The sequence below is a fragment of the Dermacentor variabilis genome, chromosome 8 (assembly GCF_050947875.1).
Source record: "Dermacentor variabilis isolate Ectoservices chromosome 8, ASM5094787v1, whole genome shotgun sequence".
NCBI lineage: Eukaryota > Metazoa > Arthropoda > Arachnida > Ixodida > Ixodidae > Dermacentor > Dermacentor variabilis.
In genome coordinates, this window is record NC_134575.1 from 170089598 (window position 1) to 170106631 (window position 17034).

Sequence of the window (17034 nt, forward strand, 5' to 3'; positions counted from 1 at the left end):
AAGCTGTCGAGGGCGTCGTCGATCCGCGGCAATGGATAAACATCCTTTCTGGTTATTTTGTTTAGGCGACGGTAATCCACGCAAAAGCGGATCGAGCCATCCTTCTTTTTAACTAAAACAACTGGCGATGCCCATGGGCTGTCGGACGGTTCAATGACACCACGCTTTAGCATGTCACCTACTTGCTCATCAATGAAGTGTCGTTCTGTCGACGAGACGCGGTAGGGTCGCTGCCGTAGCGGTGGGTGAGAACCGGTGTCAATACGGTGACATACAGTCGTCGTTCGGCCCAGAGAAGTGCTATGGCTGTCAAAAGCAGGGCGAAATTTCTCGAGGAGACGGAGAAGGTGATGGCGTTGCGTGGGGCTCAAGGCGTTGTCGATGACGTGGCTGAAAACTTCGTCAGGCGATGTGGCAGGAACGGGACTACAGTAGAGGGTGTTGACCTCTGACGATCCAACAGAAAGTTCCGACGTGGTAATGGTGTCGTAAGGCTCCACAGAGCCGAGAGATTCGCCGCGAAGCAACGCAATCGGGAATGGAAAGTGGTTGTGTATAGGAAGGTGAGTAGCACCAGCTTGAAGGCTAAGCAACGCAGTTGGGAGTGGTGAGAGGTGGCGGTGAACAAAAGCAGCGGAAGGCGTGAAGAGTACGGTAGAGTTGGAGGCAACGGAACAGGATACAGGTGCCAGAACGGATGCATGCGGAGGTATATGGATGTCGTCAGTGAGGGACAACTTGGTGCCGGAAAGCGAAACGTCATCAGATATGGCATTGCCAAGCGAAGAGAAGGCGACTTCTGCACGGGAGCAATCAATAATAGCTTGGTGATGGGAGAGAAAGTCCCAACCTAAAATAATATCGTGGGAACAGTGGGGAAGAACGACGAACTCGACTGTGTAGAGCACTCCTTGAATTTCAAGTCTGGCGGTGCACGCAGCCAGCGGCTGGACGTGCTGTGCTGTGGCCGTGCGGAGTAAAGGACCGAAGAAAGGCGTCATGACTTTTCGTAATGAGCGGCATAGTTTTTCGGCAATTACAGATATGGCGGCACCTGTGTCAATGAGGGCAAGCACAGAGACTCCTTCAAAAGCGACATCAATAACGTTCGGCGGCGAAAGAAGAGGGCTTGAGCGTTGTGACGATGACGCAGTTCTTGCCTCGGGAACTGCGCTACTTAGTTTTCCGTGTCAGCGGTAGAGGGACGTCGACGCATCGGGGAGAGCGAGCGACGACGAGGAGAAGGAGAACGGCGGTCGGAAACTGGGCGAAGGCTTGGGCGGGGAAGGGGTAAATCGCGGTCTGGAGCGTAAGACGACGGATGGGCGTACGCGGCGGTGCGTGGATCGTCACGTGGATGAAGTGGACGGCGGCGGCACAGGCGTGCGACGTGTCCGGGAATACCGCACGAATAGCAGATGGGCCGATTGTCCGGTGTGCGCCAGGGATTAATTACTCGATGGGCTGGAGGTCGTGGTGGCGTGGGGGTAAAAACAGGGCTAGGCATCGGAGGCGAAGCCCGGAAGGTCGGTGGGCGTGGTCGTGCGACGGCGTCGGCGTAAGTCAATGGGGCGGTGAGTTGAGGCGCCCGTTCCAGAGGAAGGACCTCGGACACTTGTTCTTCTATAACGTGTCGTAGGGTCGGACTAAGAGACGAACTGGACGCCGGTGGGTTGGAGATCAGGGAGAGCTGGCGAGCAACTGCTTCCCAGACGAAAGCCTTGATTTGCGAGAGGAGGGTGGCGTCTGGAAAAGGAGAGGTCAAGCCGGACAACGATTCCTGATGGGGAACAGGACGGCGAGTGAGGAGGCGTTGACGGCGGAGCTCGTCATAGCTTTGGCACAGTTCAATAACGTGGGCAACAGTAGAGGGGCTCTTGGAAATGAGCATCTGAAACGCGCCCTCGTCGATACCCTTCATGATATGCTTGATTTTATTGCCCTCAGTCATGGAAGCATCGACGCGTTTACAGAGATCGATGACATCTTCGAGGTAGCTGGTAAAGTTCTCACCAGGCTGCTGAGAGCGCGACTGCAGACGCTGCTCGGCACGAAGCTTTTGAACAGCAGGGCGGCCGAAGACCTCGCTGAACTTTGTCTTGAACACCGTCCAGCTTGGGACTTCGCTTTGGTGGTTCCGAAACCACAAGTGGGCAATTCCGGTGAGGTAGAAAGGGACGGTGGTCAATTTCGTGAGGTCATCCCATTTGTTGTTCCGACTGACGCGTTCGTATGAGGAGAGCCAGTCATCAACGTCGTGGTCGTCAGTGCCGCTAAAGATAGGAGGGTCCCGCTGGCGGAATGTGCCGGGGCAGACGGTAGACTGGGGAGCAGGTGGTGGGAAGCTCGTGGCGCTTTCGGTGGTCATGATGGCAGGGAGAGTCCGGCTGCGCAATTCCAGGATTGCAGGAGACCCAGCAAACCTCCACCAATTATGGTAAAGAAGTCCGACACGGTTGTGGACGACACGAAGGACGCGGACACGGACACGGAAGACGCAACAGCGTAGGCTTAGCCAGTCAAAACCAGGAACAGCGTCTAGCCCGAGCCCCACTTCAGTAGCGCTGGCGATCCGGCTGCGGAGCTCGGCACGGCGCACTTCTTCTTCCTTACAGTTCCTAGAACAAGTGTCGCATGGAACCACCTTCCCTCCACAATCGCCAGCATAGCTGATGACCACCAGTTCAAGATCGCTTTACAAGACGCCTTGTAATATATATTTTTTTGTTTGCTTGCTGCACGCCTTGCCATTTCTTCCCCACTCCTTCTGTAGTGCCTTTGGGCCCTGAAAGTATTTTAAATAAATAAATAAATAAATAAATAAATAAATGCAGTCCGTCGCAAAACCCGAGTCTAAAATCCATGCAAGTCATTAGTAAATGTTAATAGTTGTGTTTCACAAAAGTATTATTTCCTGAACCCATTTTGATAACAGCTAAATTTTTTTTGATTCAAGGAAAGTTGCAGCATGAGGGAAAATTAGATGTTCAAAGATTTCGCAAGGTACCGAGATTCACGAAATAGGTGCGTAATTCAGTGGGTTATGTGGGTTCCCCGATTTAAAAAATGGGATCAACGCTTCGGTTTTCTTGTCAGTGGGCAGGTCACTGTCGTTAAGTGATCTAGCTGATATTGAAAAGTTGAAAACGTTTGACACAATGAAACAAGGCATGAGCTTAAGCTCTGTTACTTACTCATTATGGCAGTGACCTTATTACGCCTTCCTTACGGTTTTGGAATGCTGTCCGGAGATATCCAGCTGGGTTGCGCTGTCAAGCAGCGCACTTTCGTTTCAGTTAGGCTCCAGAAAACCCATGCCATGCCTCTGACCACCTTCATCTCGTGGCCCGAATTCATGATGAAGGCCAGCTCTAAGGGATCCTGTTCTAAGCCTGTTCCAAGGAGTACTTACAAGTATGAAACGCATGAAAAATGTAGTCAACTATAAGTTTGTCCATTTAGGCAACAGCAAGGGAAAGCACAGCAGGGTGATAATATCTCACGGACAGCCTTATTTTCACTGCGTAATAGCGAAAATTGAAGTTACGAGGTTTAAGCTCCCAAACAAACACATTATAAACCATAGCTGTAGTGGGTGCGGAAAGGATTCTGATCCCCTGAGGTTCTTTATGTTCTCTAGTTGTAAGCAGACGAGCTTTTGCTATCTTCCTCAGAACCCAGCTATCGCAGCGGAGGTATGAAACCTGTAGCCTCATGCGCAACAGCAGAACACCACCATTAGCCGTGAGTCACCGTGATTGGTGGTAATGGTAAATATTGTTTTCTAAACGCGTTTTCAGGGTGCCAAACTTCTGAGCGTGATTCTTTTAGGGTCACTTCGATCAAAATATGACGTTTCCCGTGGATAGTTCCTACATGAATTTTGAATGTCTACCGAAAAACAATATCAGCTGTCCGTAATACAGACTGTTAGGATAAAGCCCGCTTAGCGCAAATCAACATAAAAATAAGAGGAGGAAGAGAGAAGGCCCGCGCTCTTTCTCAACTTTTTATTGTGGACACAGGTACATTTATTATGAACCACAAAGCCTCAAACAGGAAATATAAGTGCATCTTACAGCATTCGCATTATTCTTTCATTTAGATTAATCTCTGAGAGAATGAGGGTAACTGACTTGTCGCTGATACATGACGCACCAAAGAGAGAGAGCAACAAAGAGGGAAGAGCAGAGATGCTAACCAATGACGGGCCCGGTTGGCTACCCTACACTTGGCAAGAGGGAAAGGGAAGAACAGATAAGCAGATAACAAATAATAGTAGTTCACAGTCGGTCGCACCGGAATCTCCGCTGTCACAAGCGCTCACTACGATCCAATGTCCTTCAAGAAACGGAGGGCTGTTGTGGCCTTTTGCACGCATCCTTACCTGGTTTAATCATGGATTCACATTTGTATGCTTGACAGTGGGCACGGGAATGCGCCCCGTCTTTACTTTATAAGGACAGTTAGTGTTCCCGCACATTATAATTTATGCGGCGACTGCTATGGCCGACGTGGAGCTTTTTGTAGCCGACTTGCTCCTCCAGAAACGAGTGAACGGGAACCAAATAAAACGGACAGATCCAGCGCGTAGTACGGCATACCATGAAGCTGTGCCGTATTTTCGCAGGGTATCTCACAACCTAAAGAAGGTTGCAAACAGATATCGTTTGCCCATCTTGTTCTTCGCGCTTCGCAAGCTCTCCTAGTTATGCCGGCGCATGCTATCTGATAGTAGCGTAAAGCGGTCTTGCTTGAAGGAACATGCCAGGCCATATGAAAAATTGGAGGACGCTTAAGCTTCGCCTTCAAGAGTGGCACGCGATAGCGTTATCGCATCCCGTTCCCACCGCCTACTCAAACGCGCTACGCCAGCCAAACGTCGCGATCGGCAGAGATAGCCGGGCCCCGACGCGCCATGAAGGCGGACGCTGTCATGGGGTGAGTGGCGCGCCACGTGTTGGGGCAGCGCCGTACATTGCGAGGAGGGGGTCTTCTGTGTTTGCGGCAAGATGGCTCTGCGAGCGCGCAGAACGCAGAAGAAATTTAGCGGAAACGTACTTCGCTACTCGTGAAACTGCGACTTCTGTAAGTTGCATGGGCGTAATTACCGATATACACCGCAGTATAACTTTCTACAGCGCGTTCCTAAGGCAACACTGCGTTCACTAGAGGCGATTTTGTCCCATTTTGAAGGAGCAAACTCGTGGCTAAGTGGTAGCGTCTCCGTCTCACGTTCCACAGACCCTGGTTCGATTCCCACCACCCCATATTGCACGATGTTTTTTATTTATGAAGTGCCTTCTGGGATTTATCGCTCACGGCCAACGCCACCGACACCAACGACACCGGCTTTTCTGCGAAATGTGCTACCGGAGTAGTGTACAGAATACCGCTATCTTGCGGCAAGAACCATGTCGGCCAGGCCGGGCGCTGCGCAACTCATCATGTGCAGGAACACGAACAGTTCTTAAAAACTAAATCTATTTGCCTGCGCACTGCCAAGAGCGTCAGTATGAGCCACGGCTAGACAAGGTAGGAATGCAGCTGCACGTGAACTATTGAAGCTTTTCACATTAGGAAACTTCACGGGTCGTGTATTAGCGACATTTCAGGTACCCTCTTTCCGCCAGAGAGTCATTTTAATGAAAGAATGATGCGGGTGCTGTAACGTGCGTGTGAAGGTTCTTGCTGTGTATATTAAATATACCTGTGGGCACAATGAACAGTTCAGAATTTGGGCTCATCGTGTCCCCTTATCCCTTTATATTTACGCCAATTTGCGCTAAGTGGCCACAGTTCTTATGGTTCGCAATACAGTAGGAATTCGCTTGCGCAGCGACAAGTATGAGTGAGTTAGTTTCATGCCGTTTCCCTTGCAAGAACATTTGCTTAGGTAGTGCACATCAGCAGGCTATTCAATGCGTCTTGACATACATGGAGTGTCCTGAACAATACATTCGGCCAGCCAAACTACAAGAAAGATTTTTACCAATACAAAATATAAATATAACCACAGTTAGCATGAAGAACTATATGCATATAAGCACAGCTTGGAAGCTACAAAGTGAAAGAAGCGGACATGCATAACGCCTCATACATGCAACTGAAATAGTTACACTTCCGAATTTAGTTACACTTTCCGAATTTCATGCTACCACCTCGGCAGCAGAATGTCAGTCTGACATCACGAATATCGAAGCCATCTTTTTTATTTATTGGGCTGCGTTGGCTAGGTAAACTTTCCCGAAACTTGTCACGTTCAACGTTTGCCTCCTTTAAAACATACTTTAGCGCATGTTTGCCCTTAAACAATTGACTAGGTCCGAGCGAACACTGTCTAAATCCACGAAGATCTTGTCAAGAAACCTTAATGCACCACTGCTCGCCTTCTCTTCTTGCTTCTTTTCTGGCTTAGTAAAATTAAGCCTCATCTAGGAGAAACACAGGGCATTGTTGCTATTCTAGGCACCTAATTTACCAATGTAGTTGAAATTATTTTTCTGTTTATAGGTTGTAAAGTTTGTGCATCATGAAAACACGCCAAACTTAGAAGCATCTGGTAAAAAAACAATGAATGTTTTTCTCCTCCTCCTCCTGCCTCCTGGATGAGATCTGTTGGGTTTTCTGGAACAGTAATTTAAAGACAGCTTAAGCCAGTTATTTCATGTACCCACACAAGCCTGTCTGTCCCCCAAGCGTAAAAGTCTCATCTTCAAGTACGTGGCTGTAACTACTATGAACTGAAAATTGCAATCTTGCGCCCCGATTTCTAGTTTCATAAGTAATTCATAAGCTTGTATGCCAATACAAGGAAATTTTTTTAAACTCGTGTGAACACCTCTTTACTGAACTTCAAAAAGCACTCTGTAAATAAATGTGGCAACCTAGTTCAGGGGAAGCCGGGAAGGTAGTGGGGAAAGTTATAGAGAACTAGTTATAGAAAGATACAGAGAACTTTTCACGAGAAATTCATTTAATTTGTATTACTACCTTGAGAGCAGCAGTGTGTAGGAGCAATTCGGGTGCAAGCACTTTTTAATGCACCCCATTGTTCTAAAATAAAAAAATTGTACCGAATTCTAGTTACTTAAGATCAAATATCAAAGCTATATCAACACAATATTGAGACAAAGCGAACCACGAGTGCTAGAAAAGGCAGCCTCGTTTGTCCACGCGTGCACGCTCCAGCCTACGTGCCTTGTGCTTGCCATGCCTCTCAAGAAATGGCGGTTTACATTTACAGTAGACGTGCGCGAGTGCTCGCTCGCACGTCGATGTCTTGGCAAGCATTATTTCATATTGCTGTCAACAGTGCTTCAATATTCCCAAATATTTATCAGCACAGTTGTTTTATTTTTGGCCTTGGTAAATCACGTCAAACAGGAAAGAATAAGCCCTTCCTCAAACAACATTAATCAGCCCAAGTGATAATTGCTTGTTCCATGCCACAGCTTTGTAGCCAGGCTCGGGCCTAGCGTGGCAATGCGAGGCAGCCTAAGCCAATATTTTTAACAGAGCTCCACGCTCGCACCGCCCTTCTACACGATTGAGTTATCCCGCACCGTCTTTCAGAACGCGTACACATGCAGACTCAAGCTTCCGTGCGTACGTGTGGTTGGCAACTTTACACATAAGCACAACAAATGAGTCTTGCTTTGGTGCTAGTTATGGCCCTGCACACTCATGTCAAAATGTGTGAGAATATGCCTTGAACATACGTTGGACATGCTATAACAAACGGCAGGATGCACACCAATTCGGTCATTATATCCAGCATTTAAACATACTGAAACGCGCAAATGTCTTTTCATATTGCATATTGTAAACTAGCCGGTTCATTGTGAGGAAAACAGGAGAAAAGTTCTACAATAACTGTACAAAATAGCAATGCATAAGCTGCAGCAGTTACTCTTCAGAGTAATTCAGAGCAGTTACTCTTCAGAGGAGTCTGAAGCATCTGAGCGGAGCACAAATTCCTTTTCAAGGTCCGGTGCTTTTACAATTGGCCCAGAAGATAGCGCCTTCTTGAGCAATTGAAACGCTTCTTCTCTTTTTGTGTTCCATATCGTTTTATTCTTCTCCATCTCCTTCGCCATCTCGGTAAGGGGCTGTGCCTTTTCGGCGTAACGAGGTATTAGGTCGCGGTGGTAACCAGCTACCCCAAAAAATGAGCGAAGTTGCTTTTTTGTCTCTGGCTCAAAAGCGCCAGCAATTTTCTTCATTGTGCTTTGGACTGGCTGGATTTTACCATCTGCCAATCGGTGACCCAAAAAGGATACTGTGATAACAGCCACTTCTCGTTTCTGCGGTTCGATCTTCAATCCTGCTTGTCGCACTCTGGAAAACAATTCTTTAAACGTCGCTGGAAGCTCTTCCCATGTTGTGGTAGCGACTAGCACGTCGTCTATGTAATGAACCACGTTTGGGATTCTCAGAAGCAGCCTTCTCACCAGACGAGTGTACATCGCGGATGCGATCTTGATGCCAAACGGCATATAGAGGAAATGATAATGCCCAGATTGATTGGAAAAAGCAGTCTTCCGCTGCGACTCTTTTTCTAGTGGTACTTGCCAATATCCTTTGGTTAAATCAAACGTGGAGAACCATCTCTTCGTCTCGGTTTCGGCAAACAAGTGAACGGTCCTGGGTACAGGTTCTGCGTCAGAGACTAGAACAATATTTATGTGTGGAAAATTTATGCATGCGCTGTAGCTCTTCTCTGCTTTTTTAACATGAAGGAGAGGGAAATTATATGGCGATTGGCAGCGCTCTATATCCCCAAGCTTCAACATGTCCTGGACCTCCTTTTGAACTACTTCTTTCATGGCAAACGGTAAACAGTATTGTGGAGTGTGAATTGGTTCCGGGGTGGTCATTTGTAATCGGCATTCCACAAAATTTGTTTTGCCCGGAATATCCGAGAATATGTCTTTATATGTATTTAGTCCATCACATATTTCGGCGCGCTGTGTCTCCTCGATGCCATCTACGATCGTGACGGTGCCAATGCGACAGCTCTCATGGACCCTGAAGGTAGGTAATGGCTCCTCGGACTCCTCTTCCTCGACCGCCACGAAAGAGGATGTTTGATGAAGCTCTTCCATCTGACGTTCGTCACATTTTTTTAGCATGTTAATGTGAAAAAACCTTTTGCTGTTTGCAGGATCCAGCCAACAATCGTAATCATTCTTCTTTCCCGTGACTAGAAAAGGCCTTTTAACCTACATTAGTAATTTGTTGTTATTTGTGGGAAGCAGAATCAGGGCCCGGTCGCCAAGTTTTAGTTCTCGTTGTTTGCTGCGCCGGTTGTAATACTTGTCTTGCGACTTCTGTGCTCGGCTCAAGTTTTGTTGTGCCAGCCCCAACGTCTTATCCAGACTTTCTCTTAAATATAGGACATATTGGTATGCCTTCTTGGTTTCTTTATTTTCATGCTCCCGAGTCCAGAGCTCCATCAGTATGCTCAGGGTTCCTCGGCTATGACGGCCTAAAGGCGTTGAAAAGGCGAAAACCCGGAACTCGTTTGTGGTGCTTCACAATATGCAAACAGAAGAGGTGTAAGCAAGCGATCCCAACATTTTGCTTCCTCTTATACAAGCCTTCGCAACATCTGTTTCAAAGTTCCATTAAATCTCTCCACCGTACTGTTACACATAGGGTGATACGGATCGCAAGTTAGATGCTTGATTGCGAACAATTCCTTGATTTACGTCATGAGATTTGGCGTACAACATGAAGCTCGGTCGCAGAGAACATCGCGCGGGGAGCCATTGCCAGGAAATATCTCGACAAGTCCTTCCGAAACTGTAGCTCAATCGATTGCTGTCAAAGGTACAGCATCTGTGCAGCGAGTCGCAATATCCACAAGAATCAGCATATATTGATGATCGCTCGTGGAAGTGGGAGATAGAGTTCCAATGACGTCAACAGTCAGACGTTCATAAGGGGTGTCGATCAACGGCATCCGTCCTAAAGGCACCATGTCCACCTTGCTTTTTGGCGAGGTCCTTTGACAGGTGTCGCAGCAGTTGACGTGTCGGCGGATTTCTTCTTGTACTCCAGGCCAGTAGAACGCCTCAAGAACGCGATACCTCGTCTTCTTGACACCCTTGTGTCCAGGCATGACATTCTCATGAGCCAAATGTAACACTTGACCTCGCTGGGACTTTGGGACTACTGCTTCGTGAAAAATTTTGCCATGGGATGAAAAGTAGTGACGATATAAAATCTCTTTCTTGATGACAAACGCAAAGGTTCTTGATCCTTTGCCAACAAATTCCTTGCCCACTCTGGCTCTACATACATCGAGCGTACCGTCGTTCTCTTGTTCTTCCCAGAAATTTGTGTGAGACATTTGCCAGGGGAATTTAGCGAAAGGCAATCTTTGCAAGTTCTTCCTGCCTTTTATACAAACTAAAAGTGAATTTGGCCGGTTACCTTCCTCCGCAGAGTGCACTTCCCTCTCATTATAATCATACCGAGAAGAAAATTTCCGGGAATCGTCGGGGTCATTGACCTCACGCGATCCTGCTACATTTCCCACTATGACATTGTATAGCGGTGATGTCATACACTGGACAATCGGTGTCTCAGAGAAGTAGCAAGACCTAATTTGCACCTCGGCCTCAGACACTTCAATACTACTTCCATCCGACAACCACAAAGTAGCCGTAATCCGTGTGAGGGTTTCCTCCGGCACCACAGCCAAAGTGTTACTTCCGATGTGAGTTACTTCCGATGAAAGTATTACTTCCGAGGCGTTAGTTTAAGCTCGGTTACTTACTCATTAGGGCAGTGACCTTATTATGCCTTCTTTACGGTTTTGGAATGCTGTCCGGAGATATCCGGCTGGGCTGCCCTGTCAAGCCGCGCACTTTCGTTTTATCTAGGCCCAAAAATACCCGTACCATATCTCTGACCTTCTTCATCTCCTGGCCGCAATCCATGATGAAGGCCAGCTTTAAGGGATCCTAATGCCTGTTCCAAGGTGTACATAAATGTATGAAAATGTATGAAAAAGAAAGTCACCTGTAAGCTTGTCCATTTAGGTAATAGCAAGGAAAAGCTCAGCAGCGTGATAACCTTTCACGAACAACCTTACTTTATGGGCTAATAGCCAAAATTGAAGTTACGGGGTTTAACCTCCCGAAGAAACACACTATAACCGATAGCTGTAGTGGGTGCGGAATAGGTAATGATCACCTGAGGTTCTTTATGTTATCTAGTTGTAAGCAGACTAGATTTTCCTATCTGCCTCAGAGCCCAGCTGTGGCAGCGGAGAAATGACATGTAGCCTCATGTTCAACAGCAGAACACCACCATTAGCCGTGAGTCACTGTGATTGGTCCTAAAAGAAAATAATCTTTTTCAAACGCGTTTTCAGGGTGCCGAACTTTACAGCGTGATTTTTTCATGGTAGCTTCGATCAAAATGTGACATGTTTTCTGTGCATATTCTCTATATGAATTTTCAATGTCTACCGAAAAACAATATCAGCTGTGAGCTAGGCTGTATTACGGACTGCTAGTATAAAGGCCACCTACCGCAAATCAACATAAATATAAGAGGACGAAGAGACAAGGGCAGCGCTAAATCTCAACATTTTATTGTGGACACAGGTACATTGAATATGTACCACAAAGCCTCAAACGGGAATTATAAGTGCCTCTTACAGCATCCGCATTATTCTTTTATTAAAATTACTGTCTCAGAGAATGAGGGTAACTAACGTGTCGCTGATACATGGCGCACCAAAGAGAGAGAGAAACGAAGAGGGAGGGACAGGGAGGGTAACAAATGACGTGCCCATTTGGGTACTGTACACTTGGGGAGAGGGAAAAGGGTAGAGCAGATAAAAAGAGAGAAAACAATAATGGTAGTTCCACAGTCAGTCGCACTGGAATCTCCGCTGTCACAAGCGCTCATACGATCCAGTGTCCTTCAAGAAACGAAGGAGGGTTTGTATGGCCTTTTGCATGCAGATTTACCTGGTCTTAACCTTGTATTCACATTTATATGCTTGACAGTGGGCACTTTATAAAGACAGTTTGTGTTCCCGCGCATTATAATTTATGCGGCGCCCGCTATGGCCGCCGTGGAGCTTTTTGTAGCCGAGTTGCTCCTCCAGAAACGAGTGAGCGGGAACCAAATAAAACGGACAGATCCAGCGCACAGTACGCCAAACCGTGAAGCTGTGTCGTATTTTCGCAGGGTATCTCACAACCTAAAGAAGGTTGCAAACAAATATGGTTTGCGCATCTGTTTCTCCGCGCTTTGCAAGCTTGCCCACTTATGCCTGCGCATGCTACCTGATAGTCGCGCAAAGCGGGCTTGCTCGAAGGAACGTGCCAGGCCATATGAAAAATGTGCTAGCGGAGTAGAGTACAGGATACCACTATCTTGCGGCAAGAGCCACGTCGGCCAGGCCGGGCGCTGCATAACTCATCATGTGCAGGAACACGAAAAGTTCTTCAAAAGTAAAGGTATTTGCTTGCCCACTGCCAAGCGCGTCACTGTGCGCCACAACTAGACAAGGTAGGTCCTCGTTGAAAACCGGTATAAAATTGTGCGCATTCACCGTTCAACCACCGTCCGGGTTCCACCAACGGCGGAGGACCGAGGCGACCTTGACGCCTATTTGAAAAGAATGGAGAGGGTGGCGACCGGTCAAGATTGAAATCGGGGAAAGTGGGCAACGGCTGTTGGCTTATGTCTAAGCGGCGAAGCTCTGAAAGTATTTGCGCGATTATCGCCTGATGACTCTCAAGAGTACGTCACCGTTACGTTGGCATTGCTCCAGCGTTTCCCTTTCACGGCTGAAGGCTACAGGAATAAATTCCGGAAGAGCAAGCCTCAAGACGACGAAACTCGAAGGCAGTATACCACAAGGCTTCTGAGCTTTTTCGACCGCTACATAGAAATGTCCCAGACAGGGAAGAACTTTGATTCCGTCCGTGACTAATAGTGACCGAGCAATTCATGGCGAACTGTCACAGTCACCTGGCGCTTTTCTTACGCGAGAACAACTGCAAAACACTTCAAACCACGGCACAAGCGGCTGATATATTCCTGGAGGCAAAAAGACTACGGAACTTACTAATAGTTCGGGATAAGGGTGAAAAGACAAGTGTAAAGGCGGTAGGAGATAACACGGGTTCAAAAGTGGCGATCAGATGCTTCGTTTGTGGGCGTACGGGACACAAGGCTTCTGACTGCCGTAATAGGGTAAAGCTACTACATTGGCAGTACTGTCGCAAAACTAAACCCAAATGGACCCAAGTGTTGTACAAAAACGAAAAGCACATCAAGGCCAGCTACCTCTTGCCTGCGGTTGCTAAAGGACGCGACCAGTCCGAAGCAAGCCACAGAGGATTGTCACGGCTTGAAACAAGACGAGGACATCATTGGTATGGTGAAGACACGACCGCTATCTAGTACCCGTCGCATGCCTATTTTGCCAGGAGAAGTCAATGGACAAATGTTCGCGTCTTACCGGACACCGGAAGTAATACTTTGGTTGTTCACCGATCATTCGTACCAGATGAAGCCCTCCGGATGGAAGTAGCATTGTAGTCCCTGAGGCCTAGTTGCAAATTAGGTCTCCCTACTTCTCCGAAACAGCGATTCACTATGACATCCCCGCTATACAATGTCATAGTGGGAAATGTAGCTGGGTCGCGTGAGGCCAATGACCTCGACGATTCCCGGAAATTTTCTTCTCGGAATGATTCCAATAAGTGGGAAGTGCACTCTGCGGAGGAAGGTAACCGGTCAAATTCACTTCTAGTTGGTTTAAAAGGCACGAAGAACTTGCAAAGATTGCCGTGCGCTAAATTCCCTTGGAAAATGTCTCAGAAAATTTTCCGGCACGACCAAGAGATAGACGGGGCGCTCGATGTATGTGGAGCCACAGTGGGCAAGGAATTTGTTGGCACAGGATGAAAAACATTTGCGTTTGTCATCAAGAAAGAGATTTTATATCGTCACTATTTCCTATTCCCTGGCAAAACTTTTCAACAAGCAGTAGTCCCAAAGTCCCTGCGAGGTCAAGTGTTACTTTTGGCTCATGAGCATGTCATGTCTGGACACCAGGGTATTAAGAAGACGACGTATCGCGTTCTTCAGGCTTTCTATTGGCCTGACCTACAAGAAGAAGCCCGCAGACACGTCAAATCCTGTGACGATTGTCAAAGGACTTCGCCAAAAAGCAAAGTGGGCATGGTGCCTTCTGGACGGATGCCGTTTATCGAGACCCCTTTTGAACGTGTGACTGTGTACATCATTGGACGTCTATCTCCCACTTCCACAAGCGGTCATGGATATATACTCGCTATTGTGGATTTTGCGACTCGCTACCCAGATGCTGTGCCTTTGAAAGCAATCGACTCAACTACAGTTGCGGATGGACTCGTCGATATTTCCTCGCATTGGTTTTCTACGCGAAGTTCTGTGCGACCAAGCTTCATGTTTTACGTCGGATCTCATGAAGGAAATTTCGCAATTTACTTGCACTCCGTATCATCCGATGTGTAAAAGTATGGTGGACAGGTTTAATGGAGCTTTTGAAACAGATGGCTAGAAGACAAAAAATATTGAATCGTCACGACGGCACATCACAGTCGCCGCTGCTAGTTGTCGAAGTCTCTATAATGGAAATATTTTTGAACAGTTCTGATAGCGTCCACGCAGCAATGGTTACTAGCGTACTGTCAAATGCTCATATGCTGCGGCCTAAAGCTCACGGCATGGTGCAAAAACATGCCCACAGCGAAAGGAAAACATTGTGCGCGGACATGCATGCAAACGCGCAGTCGGTCGCTGCGAACCCGTGCGATCGCTAGATTGAGGCTCCATTCTGTTATGCCCCATTCGGTTATACAGACAGCCCGCTATAAGAACATATTTCGCATAGTTTACTATCAGCGTATGGCTACCTTTCACGCAAGAAGTCGGTTCGGGAGACTCCATCTCGGCGACCACGCGCAGTGGCGTTCACTGTACGTATTCGGTAAAGAGATGGCGTCTGTAAACGATTCTGTGCTTTTAGTTTCAGTTTAGTTTTAGTTTAGCTTGCAGTCAATCGATAGTCAAAAACTACCCTCGTTTTGAGAGTACCTACATAAATGTCCAGGAGGTATACTGCGTGGTATTTTTATTGAGCGCCGTAAGCGAAAATTATGAGGAGCGCGCCGCGTGATCCCTCATACTACGCAAGGGAGGCGCTTCCGACAGATGGTGAATCCGTAACTCCTCGCCGCCCATACCTGGAGATGGGGATGAGCGACGTCTGACGAGCTCTTCTCGACGGCTCGCCGGCGCCACCTTATCAGCGGCGTGGCTTCCGTTGTGATACGCAGTATAGTGCGGTTGCGACTGCTTCAACGCCAAAGCGCGATGCCGGGAATGCGCAAACATTTGTAACGATCGCAACGCCCCTATCTCTCAGCATTTCCTCCGCTAGCTGTAAACGTTGTCCTTCACCAACGCCACCAGTGGCAGGAGCAGTACAGTGCCGCTGCCGCGCCTGATGCAAAATACTAGAATGGAGATGGTGTGGTGTCGGCCAGTTTGGCGGGAACCATTACTTTGTGGGCACGTACGACTGCGACATTCTTCCGATGCTCTGGCTGTATCGCAGTATTCGCTGCTGGACGAAGTGGAGTGGTGAAGTTGCCAGGAGGCACAAAAAAGGTCAGTGCTCCATGTTTATGTGCTCGTTACGGTTGTTGCTCAGTGAAACCAAGAATACCACTGTGTCGGGTAGGATACCGCTACGCTGCCCTATGTATTCAGTGGAATTCAGACACGCCTGCTAAACTCGCTCTACGAAGACATTACTGCTTACATAGTCCGATAGCTTAATTTGAGTACCATCCCGGCGGATTTGTTTCTAGCGCGCGTAATAGAGCAATCTAAATGATGGAATGATGGCGGATCTCGAGACAAAGGGCGAAAAGGCACATGGAATGTGTACTTCGTAATCTATGCTGTCTTAAATTCTTCGCGGTAATTTTTACTCGTAGCGTCCAACTTCACTTTGTTTTGACGAAACGCAATCGGTAAACGGCAATTCGCGTCAATTTGCGTGCCGGTTGGTCGGAATCCGTTCGACGTTTGACTACAACCACGTTGCTGGTTCGCGTGTTAGTTTCCCAGTAATCTGTATACCTCCTCACAGCCGTGGCGTAGCCAGAAATTTCGTTCGGGGAAGGGGGGGGGGGGGGTTCACGTAGCAGCTCAGCCTCCTCCTTAAGAGGAAGAGTTAGTTCGGGTGCTCGCATCAGACAGCCCGCAACGACTCGTCGTCTCGGCAACGACTGCACCAAATTTCACGAGGTTCGTTGCATGTAAAAGAAAACCTTAAATTTAGTGACTGCATGTTTTGAATTTTTCATTTAGGTTGTCAATTCTTTATTAAGATTTGGCATAAATCGCAAATTTTCAGAAAACGAAACTATCAAGTTTAAGGCACTGTAACTCAACAACAAAAAATGATATCAAAATTCTGTGAATTGCGTCTAATAGTACATCTACAGCGGACAAAATTGCTTTGTTATACATAAAACAATTTATTGCTACGGAAATACGTCTTTTGCAGAACCCTTGTATACAACGTAACCAATTCACGTAAGATACCAATTGTCCTACCAAATTTGTCCGCTTTCACTGTTACAATAGATGCCGCTTAAGGAACCGCAATATATGTTCTTGATGCAAAGCTATTCGTTTGTAAACGTCGTGCTTCGGTATCTTTCGAACTTTCGAATTTTTCCAAGACATTTTAAACAAAATTCAAGCCCTAAATCTAAATTCCGTTTCAACAGACACTAGAACCTAACTTTCTCTCTCAAATGCAACAAATTTTATTAAAAGCGATCCAGGGGTTATTTCAGAAAAGCGCTTCTGTGTTCTACATGTATTTTACTAGGCCGCGTCGGAGTTGGGCCCTAGCTAAAGGATCCACTTAAACAATTTGTCGAGGGATCAAATAGATGAATTCATGGATCAAATACATACTACAGTGCCATTGCC